Here is a 12,055-nt window from a genome sequence, read left to right on the forward strand (position 1 = left end):
CGCCCCCCGCCCCACCCGCCCGCCCGCCCCTCTCTCCCTGGGCGGGGAACGGGAGGGGGTCTCTTTCGCTCTGCAGTTCTTCCTCCTTAAGCCCTGTTGGTTCTGGCCCGACTTTCTGGGGCAGCAGAGAACCACTCGCCCCCCCCCCCCGCGACAGAGCCCTTCAAGGACTTCCCAAGCGGAGGGAAGGACCATCCCAGCGCAGAGCTGCTTCCAGATTTCGGCAGAGCTTCCCCGTGAGGTCTTTGGGGGCGCAGTCAGGAGACGCCCCGGGAACTCGCTGGCATGGGGCGGGGGGCCACCCGGCACCATCTTCGGCTTCCCTTTTGCAATCCCTAAAGTCACCCTGCCAGATGGCTCAGCAGAGCAGGACCCCTGCGAGCCCCTCAAAGGGCCCACTAAACCTCCAGAAACGTGCCCGGGAATTACTCTGAGTGCCCCAGCTTTTTCAGGAGGAGATATTTTAAGCAAAGAAACCTCATCAGTCCTCACGTGAGCACCCGTGAAGCTGCCTTCTACTGAACCAGACCTTCGGTCCATCCAAGTCAGTATTGTCTACTCAGACCAGCAGCTGCTCTCCAGGGTCCCGGGCAGAGGTCTTTCCCATCACCTACTTGCCTGGTCCCTTGAACTGGAGATGCCACCGGGGATTGAACCGGGGACCTTCTGCAGGCCAAGCAGAGGCTCTACAAACTCCCTTCGCTTGGAGGGGTCCTTCTGAAGCCAGCTTTAAGGTGCTGGCTGCAGTGCTGGCCCTTGGAAACCCTGGTGGTGGTGGTGGGGGGGGCTGCTCTTCCTACAAGGGGCGGGGGGGGCAGCATACATGGACATGACTCCAATCCACTGTCCCCCCGCTCTGTGCTTTGCCTGTGCCACCCCTTCTCTAGTCCATCTTCCAGTAAAAACAGATCTTGGCCAGAATCTCACATCTTCCAACAGCAACATTCCTAAGGAGGTGGGCATTGGGGGGTGGGTGGGGGAATTCCAGCTTGGTCAAAGGGTGGACTGAAAAAGCACAGAGCGGGCCTTTGTCCGACTCTGGCCAGAGAGAGGCTGGAGCTGCACCCTGGAATTTGCAAGTTCCCGGCGTGCTGCTTTTGCCACTTCACATCTTAGGTCCCCGAGTTGAAGCTGAGATCCTGGCCGCACAGTTCAAGTGGCTCATCCAAGAAGATTTAAGACGCCGCCCGTTCTGGATGGGTCGGCCCTCCCCTGGAAGGAGCAGGATCATAATCTGGGGTTGCTCTTGGACCACCGCTGGAGAAGCAGGTGGCAGCTGCGGCCAGGGGTGACTTTTGCCAATCCCTTAATTGTCTTGGTGACCCTTCCTTTACGCTTTTCCCAGTACTGCAATATCCTTTTGGAGAGACGGTGATAGGCATGCACACAGCACCACAGCTTTACGCAAGGGCATTATAATAATGGCCGTTTTATTTTCAGTTGGCTAATAAATCCTAGCATGGAGTTTGCCTTTTTCACTGCTGCTTCTGCGCCCCGCGCCAACATTTTCATTCAGCTATCCACAGCAACCCCAAGATCTCTTTCAATCTCAGTCACAACCAGTTCAGACTCCACAAGCACATATTTAAAGTTAGGATGCCTCGCCTTGCACTCACCCATGTTGAACTTCATTTGCCACGTGGGTGCCCACTCACCCAATCTAGAGAGCTCCTCCTGAAGATGCTACCCCACCAGCTAGCTCTATGACCATCTGCTCTAATGCGCAGACACTTATGATGGCTAGAAAGCTTGTTCCTATGGCAAGACACAAGCACATATTTGCCCAGTCAATGAGAGGCAAGTTGAAGTCACCCCGTACTGGGAAATGTTCTGCTTTAGCTGCCTCCTTTATTTCCTTCTCCATCTCACGATCAGCCTCTAGGGCAGTGGTGGCAAACCTATGGCACGAGTGCCAGAGGTGGCACTCAGAGCCCTCTCTGTAGGCACACGAGCCGTCGCCCCAGCACAGAGTTTGCCTGAGTTCGTTCTCCCGGCTGAGGAGGCTGGGGACCAGCAGTGCCTTCCCGGCTCCTCCGAGAAGTGCCAGGCTCCTTCCCAGTGCCTTCTCTGCAGTCACCGGCTGCGCGCTCCGGAAGTGAAGACGACAAGCCTTCTGCCGAGGACTGGAAGAGGCGGAGCCGGGACGGGGCTGGACCGGGAGTGGGACGCCTGGGCGGCCATCTGCGGTGGGCTGGTTGGTGACTGCAGGGCAGGGGGTTGGCAGTGGGGGCCGAACAAGGGCCCGCCTGGCGTTTGTGCTGGAGCCAAGCCCTTTGCTTAGCTCGGGTTTCCATTCTGCTCGTTCATGCAACCGAAGGTGCCTCTGAGTGCATGCAGAGGGCTGTCCTCACCATCAACCCCCACCCTGCATAACAGTCTTTTAAAATTTGTATGAAGATAACAGTTGGAAAAAGAACCAAACTGAAGGGGTGGGGGCTATGCTCCAGCTGCTTTCCTTCCCCCGCTTGGCCGCCCATGCAGGGTTGCCAACCTTCAGGTAGTAGCAGGAGATCTGCTATTTCAGTTCACCTGGAGAAAATGGCCACTTTGGCAATTGGACTCTATGGCATTGAAGTCCCTCCCCAAAACCCCACCATCCTCAGGCTCCGCCCCAAAAACCTCCCGCAGGTGGCAAAGAGGGACCTGGCAACCCCTAGCCCCATGTGGACTTCTAGCTGTGTTGGCACTTTGCTATAAATAAGTGGGTTTTGGGTTGCAGTTTGGGCACTCGGTCTCTAAAAGGTTCGCCATCACTGCTCTAGGGGGTTGATCAGGTGAGAATAGTACACCCCCACTTTTAAGTAACCCTTAGGGCCTCATAATCTCTACCCATATTGCTTCTGTTGGCAGCTTCTTCCAGGTATTTCCCAACCCGGAGCTGGTAGTCCTCATTCAGCCATGTCTGGTGATGGCTATAAACACAAAGCAGGCAGCCAGAAAAATAAGGAGGTAGAAGAAAGGGAACAGGAAGAAGCTCAAGGACACCAGCCCACCCTCCAGTTTATCAAACCAGACAAGGCCTTTCTGCAGCCAGGCAACAAAACAGTCACGAGGGAAGCAAAGGAACAAAATCAAGATCGAAATGATCTCTTCTGGGCATGGAGTAGGGGTCACTGGGGGAGGAGTTGTGAATTTCCTGCATTGTGCAGGGAGTTGGACTAGATGACCCTGTAGGTCCCTTCCAACTGATTCTATGATTCAGTATAGTGACTGAGTGTGTGGCGCTGGCAACAAATAGCAAAGAAAAGCAGCCAGAACACGTGACTCCAATATATTGCTTGAAGATAATCAGATACCACCACCATATTCAGAGGGTTTACACGAAGCAGGAAAGAGTAGTCCTACACCACCTGAGTCTTTTACTTCCAAAGATCCAGGCTTGTGGCCTGAAAACATTACAGATTATTTCCATCAAAACATCTTACTAGCTGATGTCTAGACTTTTGAGGAACTGCAGGAGCTAGCAAGGTCAACGCCAAAAGATGTTGATGGGTATAATTCCCTGCATGTCTTCCGAAATGCAAGGATTCCAACAAGAGAGAGGAGATGCCAAGAGTCTGGCTTTTCTGGAGTGCAGCTAACCAAGCACCACGTTGTTTTTCATGTTGGCTGTTTCCTGAAGGGAGGTCCAGTTTATGGTGGGGGGTGAAGGCCGGGTGAAATTTCTCCAGTGCTTCCCCCCCCCCCAAGTATCCAGATGATAAAAAATGTCATCAGTAAATCTCAGGTTCAAGTGGGGTGTTAACAGATGGGAGCTGGGGAAGCCTTGCTCCAGGTCATCTGTGAAAATGTTGGCATATTGGGGTGCCAAGCAGGTGCCCGTGGCTGTCCCAACTGATCTGAAGAAAAAAAATCCTCACCAGATCTGAAGGGATTGCAGATGAGGACAAACTGGCAGAGCGTGGTAGTGAGGATGGCCGTGGTGTTGTGAGACACGGTGCTCCTAATGGCTTGTAGTCCATCTTTGTGGGGCGGCTGTTGGTATGTAGAGACTCACCATTCATGGTGGCCAAAATAGTGTTATGTGGAAGATTGTCAACAACGTGTATTTTGTTCAGGAAGTCTGTGGTGTTGTGCACATTGCACGGGGGCACTGAAGGCACGGAGTCTGAGAACTGAGACCGTGTATCCAGAAACCCCCTCCTGTGATGGTGCCAGGACCTGAGAGAAGAAGATGTCCTGAGTTAATGGGCTTGTGTATCTAGGGCAGAAGGTAGAAAGTGCCTGGCCAAAGGTTCTTGTGGTGTGTCCACACAGATCTCGCGGGCCTGTCTGGTAGGTGGCTTGACCAAAAGACTGTGTGTGTGTGTGGGGGGGGGGTAAGCCTCTTTGCATCAGGGGAAGGCTCTTTATGCCGGGAGAAACTGCCACCACCTCCGCTGTTGAAACAGATCCACAGGGTGCGACCCCTTGGCGCAAGGACTTGTGCCCCAAGAACACCCACCACCACATTTTTACTTGTTTATTTTAGTTCTCTTTGCAACAAAACAAAACCTTTTCCTGGAAAGGAAGGATACAAAAACCATTGCCGGAACAGAAGCCAGGACCGTCAGGCCAGTCCCTGCGTCTCACTTCTAAGGCGGCCCCGTCCGAACCTCACGTTCTCATTTCCTCTCGCTCTTCTCCGCTGGTGTCCGGGGCTCTTGGCAGGAGTGCCGCTGGCTCCTCTTTCTCTTCCTCCTCCTCCTCCTCCTGTTCATCTGCATCCAGCTCCCGGGGGGGCACCTGGACCCCCAGCTTGGCTTCCAGCACCCAGAGCCTGTTCCGGACGTTCCGCAGCTGGGCCCTCAGGGCCCGGATGGATTTCAGGCACTCCTGGCAGCCCCGGAGGTCCCTTTTCCCTAAGAAAGGAAAGCCCGGATGCACGGATGGGGGCCCGTCCCTGGAACCAAAGGCTGCCCCTCTGAGAACCCTACACAGGCCTCCTTCCCTGCCCCCTTGAACGCTCCCCAGGGTTTCACCCGGCCTCCCCCCTCTCCCCACTTTGCTCCTCCACTTCTCGTGGCTTCCACTGCTCAAGGGACTCCATGTGCTCCAGCTGTTCTCCTCGACTGCCCTGCCCTTATTATTCATTTGAAATATTTTTACCCCACTTTTTTGGCCTCCCAAGCCCCCCAAAATAGCCAACGCTAAAGTGCACACCACCAAAACATCGTCAAATACAAGACTTTCCAGAGTCACAGCAGAACAGTGGATCCAAAGGCCAAGAACGATCCAGCAGGCCTTCGCCTAGACAATTTTGGCCTCTGCGTCACAACCTTAACATTCCTTGGAGGTCTCCCAAGTCCTAACCAGGGCTGACCCTGCTTAGTTTCTGAGATCTGATGAGATCAGGCTAGCCTTTGGCCCGTCCAGGTCGGGGCCATCCAGTTGCAGCCGACTCCTGGTGTGACCCATTGGGTTTTCAAAGCAAGAGATGACCAGAGGTGATTTGTCATTGCCTGTCTCTGCACAGCGACCTTGGACTTCCTTGGTGGTCGCCCATCCAAGTGCCAGCCAGGGCCCACCACCCTGCTTAGCTTTGGATATCTGCCTAGATTGGGCTTGCCTGGACCATCCAGGTCAGGGTCGTGGCCTTGTGGGGCCTGCTAAGTACATCATTGCTGAGTTGTTTTCAGTTGCTCCAGAAGGTCGGACCAGAACCAACGGGTTGAAATTTAATCAAAAGAGTTTCCATCTAGACATTAGGAAGAACTTTCTAACAGTTAGAGCGGTTCCTCAGTGGAACAGGCTTAAGAACATAAGAACATAAGAAAGGCCCCTTCTGGATCAGACCCAGGCCCATCAAGTCCAGCAGTCTGTCCACACAGTGGCCAACCAGGTGCCTGTAGGAAGCCCACAAACAAGACGACTGCAGCAGCACCATCCTGCCCGCGTTCCACAGCACCCAAGATAATAGGCCTGCTCCTCTGATCCTGGAGAGAATAGGTGTGCATCATAACTAGTATCTTTTTTTACTAGTAGCCATGGATAGCCCTCTCCTCCACGAACATGTCCACTCATGTCAGCCCTTGGCCCACAGAACCAGAAATCACCACAAAGTCGTATAGAGTCCAAACAGGTGGATTTTACTGATCAAATAGGCATACAGTGCAAACGAATAAAATGACAGCTATGAAAGGCTCACTAGCTGGGAGATATTATAAGGCAGGAAAGGCGGGAGATTACACGCAGGAATACAGTTTCCCAGGAGCTGAGTTCCCAGGCTTAGGCTTAGGCATGCGACCTTGGGGGGCAGACAATACAGCACAGAGACAGAGGCAATAACGAAACCGAGATAGCAGCCTGACATTCTGCTCCCCTCAAGGCCCCCTCCCAGTTCGCAAGGGGGCTGGCCTGTTCGGGTAAGCAATGTGAAAGGCGTCAATGAGGTCGGGGGCGGAGACATCTCGTGCGCGCACCCATTCGTCATAGGCAGGGGGGAAATGTTTCCAACGAACTAGATACTGGAGAGTACCATGGTGAATACGGGAGTCAAGGATCTTGGAGACTTCGAAGTGTTCTTCCCCCCCCACCATGATGGGTTGCGCAGGCGGTGGGTTCGGATGCCACCGTGGAGAAGCAACATGGGGTTTGAGGAGGCTTATGTGGAAAACAGGATGCACACGCCTCAAAGATTTGGGGAGAGCCAGTTCCACTGTGACAGGGTTTATGACCCGAGTAATGGGGAAAGGGCCAATGAATTTGGCGCTGAGTTTATGGCACGGTTGGGTGGACCGGAGGTTTTTGGTGGAAAGGTAAACCAAAGCACCCACTTGCAGATCACCCCCGGGGGAGCGATGTTTGTCAGCTTGCGCTTTGTATTTACGTTTGGCCCGGTCGAGGTTGCTAACGAGCCAGGGCCAAGTGGTACGGAGGGCGTGTGCCCAGGAGGCAATGTCGGGGTTCCCCTCCCCCTCTACATCATCTGTAGGAACGATGGGACTGAAATCTTGTCCATACACAGCAAAAAACGGGCTAAAACCTGTGGATTGATGCATGGCATTATTGTAGGCATATTCTGCTAAAGGTAGCAGTTCCACCCAGTTATCCTGGTGGTAGTTAACATAACAACGCAAATAACATTCGAGTACAGCATTGACACGTTCAGTTTGACCATCAGTTTGAGGATGGTATGCACTAGACAATCCCTGTTCCACCCCCACCAACTTGAGGAAAGCTTTCCAAAACTTAGAAACGAAACCACTTCCGCGGTCACAAATTATTTTACGCGGAAACGAATGTAAACGAAATATATGCGTCACGAAGAGGCGGGCTAGTTTCTGAGCAGAGGGGATCCCTGCACATGGAATCAAATGTATTTGCTTAGAAAACAAATCAGTAACAACCCACAACACAGTTTTACCCCCACTGAGAGGGAGATCAGTCATGAAGTCCATAGCGATCACTTCCCAAGGTTTGCTGGGCGTTTCAAGAGGTTGTAGCAGACCCGGGGGTTTGCCCTGCGATCGTTTCGCAGCGGCACAAACGGGACAGCTGCGGATGAAGGAGTCAATGTCGGAACGCATTCCCCCCCACCAGAACTGTCTGCGCAATAAGTGAAGGGTCTTCAGAAACCCAAAGTGCCCAGCTGTTTTGGCTCCATGAGCTAAATGTAAAACGTCCTTCCGGAGAGCTTTGGGTACATACAATTTTGAGTCTTTGTACCAGGACCCCCCTTGTTCCAAAACACCAGGAGGTAGGGTATGAGCGGAACGTTCTAAAAGGCACTGGTCCCGAAGGACAGTTAAAAAGGATTCGGAGATGGGGAGTTTGGAGGGAGCCCCCCCGTCGGTTTTGGAGATCTGAGAAATAGTTATAGGGCTAGTGCTTACGTGTGGCGGCGCGCAGACTGCAGGCGGCTGAGCGGTCGGAGGGGTAGGAGGGGCGGGAACTCCGGTCTGTTGCGGTGGCGGCTGGGCAGCCGGTTGGGCTGGCGGAGCTTGCGAGGTGTGTTGATGCTGGGATCGGGTTTGCACAGCCAGCATAGGTAGGGCCCCACGTTGCATAGGGGTGAACAGAGAGTTGGTGGGTCTTTCGAGTTTTACCGGATATTGTGGTAAACGGGAGAGGGCATCCGCGAGAACGTTCTGCTTCCCAGGGACGTGCTTCAGGGTGAAACGGAACTGAGCAAAGAACTCCGCCCACCGTTGTTGTTTCGCCGATAGCTTATGGGACCCCGTGAGGGCAGCTAGATTTTTGTGATCGGTCCAAACTTCAAAGGGTATTTTAGACCCTTCCAAGAATTGCCGCCATAAAGTCAGTGCATGATGAACTGCAGAGGCCTCTTTCTCCCAGATGGGCCAGTTTAATTGAGCGTGCGCAAATTTTTTTGAAAAGTAAGCGCAAGGGTGAAGAAGACCGTCCGGTCCTTGCTGGAGGAGAGCCCCTCCCATGGCTACATCGGAAGCATCGACTTGCACAATGAACATTTGATTTGGGTCTGGGTGCCGTAGCACCGGCTCCGAAGTGAAGAGGCGTTTGAGGGCCAGAAAGGCGGCTTGGCATTGCTCAGTCCATAGGATCTTTGCGGAGGGCAAGGCAGCCGAGCTTACTTTTCCTTTAGTTTTCAGCAGGTCCGTAATGGGTAGAGCCACTTGGGCGAAGTTAGGGATGAATCCCCGATAGAAGTTTGCAAATCCCAGAAATTGCTGTACTTGCTTACGGTTGGTGGGGGGAGTCCAATCGAGGACGGCTTGGACTTTGGCGGGGTCCATGCGAAGACCTTGGTGGGAGATGATGTATCCCAAAAACGTGAGTTTGCTTTGGTGAAATTCACACTTAGCTAGTTTAGCGAACAGTTGATGGTTACGCAGGCGTTGTAGAACTTCTCTGACCAGAGTCACATGCTCGTCCATAGTTTTCGAATAAATGAGAATGTCATCTAAGTAGACCACCACCCCACGATATAGAAGGTCATGTAGGATTTCATTGATGAGTTGCATGAAAACCCCCGGGGCCCCTTTTAATCCGAACGGCATTACAAGGAATTCATACATTCCGAAACAGCTAGAGAAGGCAGTGAGGTGTTCATCTCCTTCGCGGATACGGACTCGGTAGTAGGCTTCCACCAAGTCTAATTTAGAGAACACACGGCCTTCCTGTAATTGTCCCAAAATATCCGATATTAATGGGATAGGATAGGCGTTGGTCTGGGTAACCGCATTGAGCTTTCTGAAGTCAATGCACAGGCGAAGGTCGCCCTCTTTTTTCCGGACGAAAAACGCGGGGGCCGAGTTTGGGGCATTCGAAGGGCGAATGAACCCTCTGGCGAGGTTTTTGTCCAAAAAGTCCCGGAGGACAGTGCGCTCGGAAGCGCTCATAGGGTAAATCTTACTTTTGGTTAATGTGCAGTCCTTTACTACTTCAATCGCACAGTCTGAGGCCCGGTGGGGGGGTAAGGCATCACATTCCTTAAGGTCGAAGACATCTTCAAAGTCCCGGTATACAGCGGGTAGAGCCGGTGGTACTGGGGCAGTAGAGGTTAACGCTGGAACGGGCGGAAATGGCAGAGCAAAGTTTTGCCGATGCTGGTCGCAGGTGGGACTAGCGAAAGAAATAGTGTCTGTTTCCCAATCAATACTGGGACTATGTCCTTTAATCCAGTTAATTCCCAAGACCACTTCAAACCGGATAGGGGCTATAGTGAAGTCTATTTGTTCCCAGTGGGAACCAATTCCCATTGCCACCCCTATGGTGCGATGATCAACTGGACCCCCCTGGAATTGGCTCCCGTCCATTTGAGCAAATTGGACGGGGGCGGGTAAAGCCTCTGAGTCGGCTCTGAGGGCAGCAAACGTGGCTTCGCTTATGAGAGTGCGACAGCAACCGGAGTCAATTAGTGCTTTGACGGGGATTTGTGGACCTCCGTTAAGTTGTTGTAAAACTGCATCTACGTAGACGGTGGAGTCCACTTCTTTGATTTTGGTAGGAGCATTCGGTTTGATAGGAAGATCCTGAGAGGTCTGTGGAGATGCTCCATTCACCACAGACCGGAGCCGTTTTTTGACAAGTCGAGGGGAGATTCCAGGTTTAAGGCTGGAGAAATCCAAGGGTTTTCCTCATCCGAAGAGGGAAAGCTGTCCCCCAATGGGGCACTTGTAATCCGAGACCCGGCGGGGTCGTTGGAAGCAGGCAGGGAGGCTGGGTCCCCGGCATGGAGTGCAGAGGGTGTGGGCCTTCCCGGAGCTGCGCTGCGGGTGGCCGCGGTGCCTCTGCGTGGTGGACGACCTCGGGCGCGGGTTGTCGTGCTGGGACGAAATAATTCCTGGCGGCGTGGGCAAACGGCTGCAAAGTGGCCCATTTCTCCGCATGTAAGACAGGCACCCCTCTGAAATCGGACTTCACGTTCCTGGAGCGGACGTGAGGGATTTCGTGGGACGAGCAGTGGTGCCTTGGGTTGAGGCTTTTGGGTGCCCTTCTCCTTGTGCTTTTGACGGACGAGAGAAATAAAGCGGCGGCGGCTTTCCACTTCCTCGGCTAATAGGATCCAGCCTTCGAGGGTATCGGGATCGCCCCGCATGTAAGACCAGTTCAGAATGTCAGGATGCAAGGCTTCCCTGAAATGATGGATTAGGGTGGTCTCGGGCCAACCTACAATTTTACTTGCCAGTCGCTGAAATTCATCGGCAAATTCCCGAACTGTAGCAGAGCCTTGTTTTAATTGTAAAAGTTCCGTTTTGGCTCTTTCTCCCAGGAAGGGGTCCTCAAACCTCCTTCTCAGGGCAGTCATGAAGTTGTTGAGGGAACGAATCGCACGAGAGCGGGTGTCAAACTGGAGGACCATCCAGTCAGCCGCTTTGCCTGTCAGGAGGGAAGCTACGTACCGCACCCGGCTATCTTCCGTGGGGAAAAGTTGACCTTGTTCTCGCATATAACTGTCCACTTGATGCAAGAAACAAGGCAAAGTCTCAAGAGATCCGTCATACGTAGTCCTCAATTTGAGTTGCTTCCAAGGGCCGGGCGCGGGCTGACCCGGTTGCACGGGTGGTCCGGGCGGAGGAGCAACAGGAGCTCCAGGAGGCAAGGGTGGAGCAGGCACATTAGCAGGTGGTTGTACGGGTACCGCCTGACCCGGTATCGGAACGGGCTGTCTCTGAGCTATCAGGGTTTGTTGTAATTGCCTGTTCTCGTGAAGCATAAGTTCCATTACTTCTTGGAGTTGATCCACACGGTCGGAGAGCTCCCGATTCTGGGCTCGTAAAAGATGAACCTCCTCACTTGGGCCCCCAGTAAGATGAGGCTTACTGGTTCGGAAGCTCGTGGCCCATTGAGAGCTATCCCCATATAAATCCTCGTCTTCAGACTCATCTGAGTCTCGACGTCGGTCAGCCAAACGGCGTGCGCGTTGGGTCGTACGCGACGGGACAAACGCCGGGGAAAAGGTGAGACCTGATAGTCCCAGTACATAGTCCTTGGGGCGCGTGTCCACGTTCGCCTGATTCCTTGCTGCAGCCGCCCTGGCTGCTTCCGCCGCCTCTCTCTCTCTTGCGACCCTAGCCGCTTCGGCGGCTTGCTGATCCGCAAGAACTTTGGCGTTCTCAAGTCTTAGGGCAGCCTCTGCCGTAATGCGTGGCAAAAGTTCTGTCTCGAGGAGCAAGAGTATGGGGTCAGGTTCCCCGCCCAGCAGAGGTTGTACTCGAACCGCCAGTGCGGATGCCTCGGCTCCAAACGTCGGGGTCAAAACTTGAGCCAAGGTGGCTACCGGGGTGTCTTTTGTACATTCCACAAGGAGAAGAGCGGTGCTAATAGCGACTCGCTTGGCCTCAGCCTGGCAGCTGGCCGCATCCGGGATCAGGGAAAAACCCTCCGGTGGGGCTCCCGCCATGGTAGAAAGAGTTTGTCGAGAAATAAGATTATCCAGAAGTCCAGTTAATATTTGTAAATCCTCAGTCGCCAATCGGGCATCGTCCAGTAATTGATCCAAGTCCTGAAGATCTAAACGAGCATCAGTATCCTCCGATGTTAACATCCAGAGACGTCCTGTAAGAGATTGCCACTGCGCGTGTACCAGTCCCCTCAAGCGGCAAACCTCTCGGTTCGTCCGGAAAAGTTCAGCAATTAAGTCCTGTAACAG

At 53.4% G+C, this 12,055-nt stretch overlaps 1 protein-coding gene across 3 annotated transcripts in view; it reads left to right on the forward strand.

Annotated features, from left to right (window-relative positions):
• CRABP2 (cellular retinoic acid binding protein 2) overlaps positions 1 to 12,055 on the forward strand; it is a 202,271-nt gene that overhangs the window by 89,220 nt on the left and 100,996 nt on the right. The window lies entirely within an intron of this gene.

The sequence above is a fragment of the Euleptes europaea genome, chromosome 7 (assembly GCF_029931775.1).
Source record: "Euleptes europaea isolate rEulEur1 chromosome 7, rEulEur1.hap1, whole genome shotgun sequence".
Lineage (NCBI taxonomy): Eukaryota > Metazoa > Chordata > Lepidosauria > Squamata > Sphaerodactylidae > Euleptes > Euleptes europaea.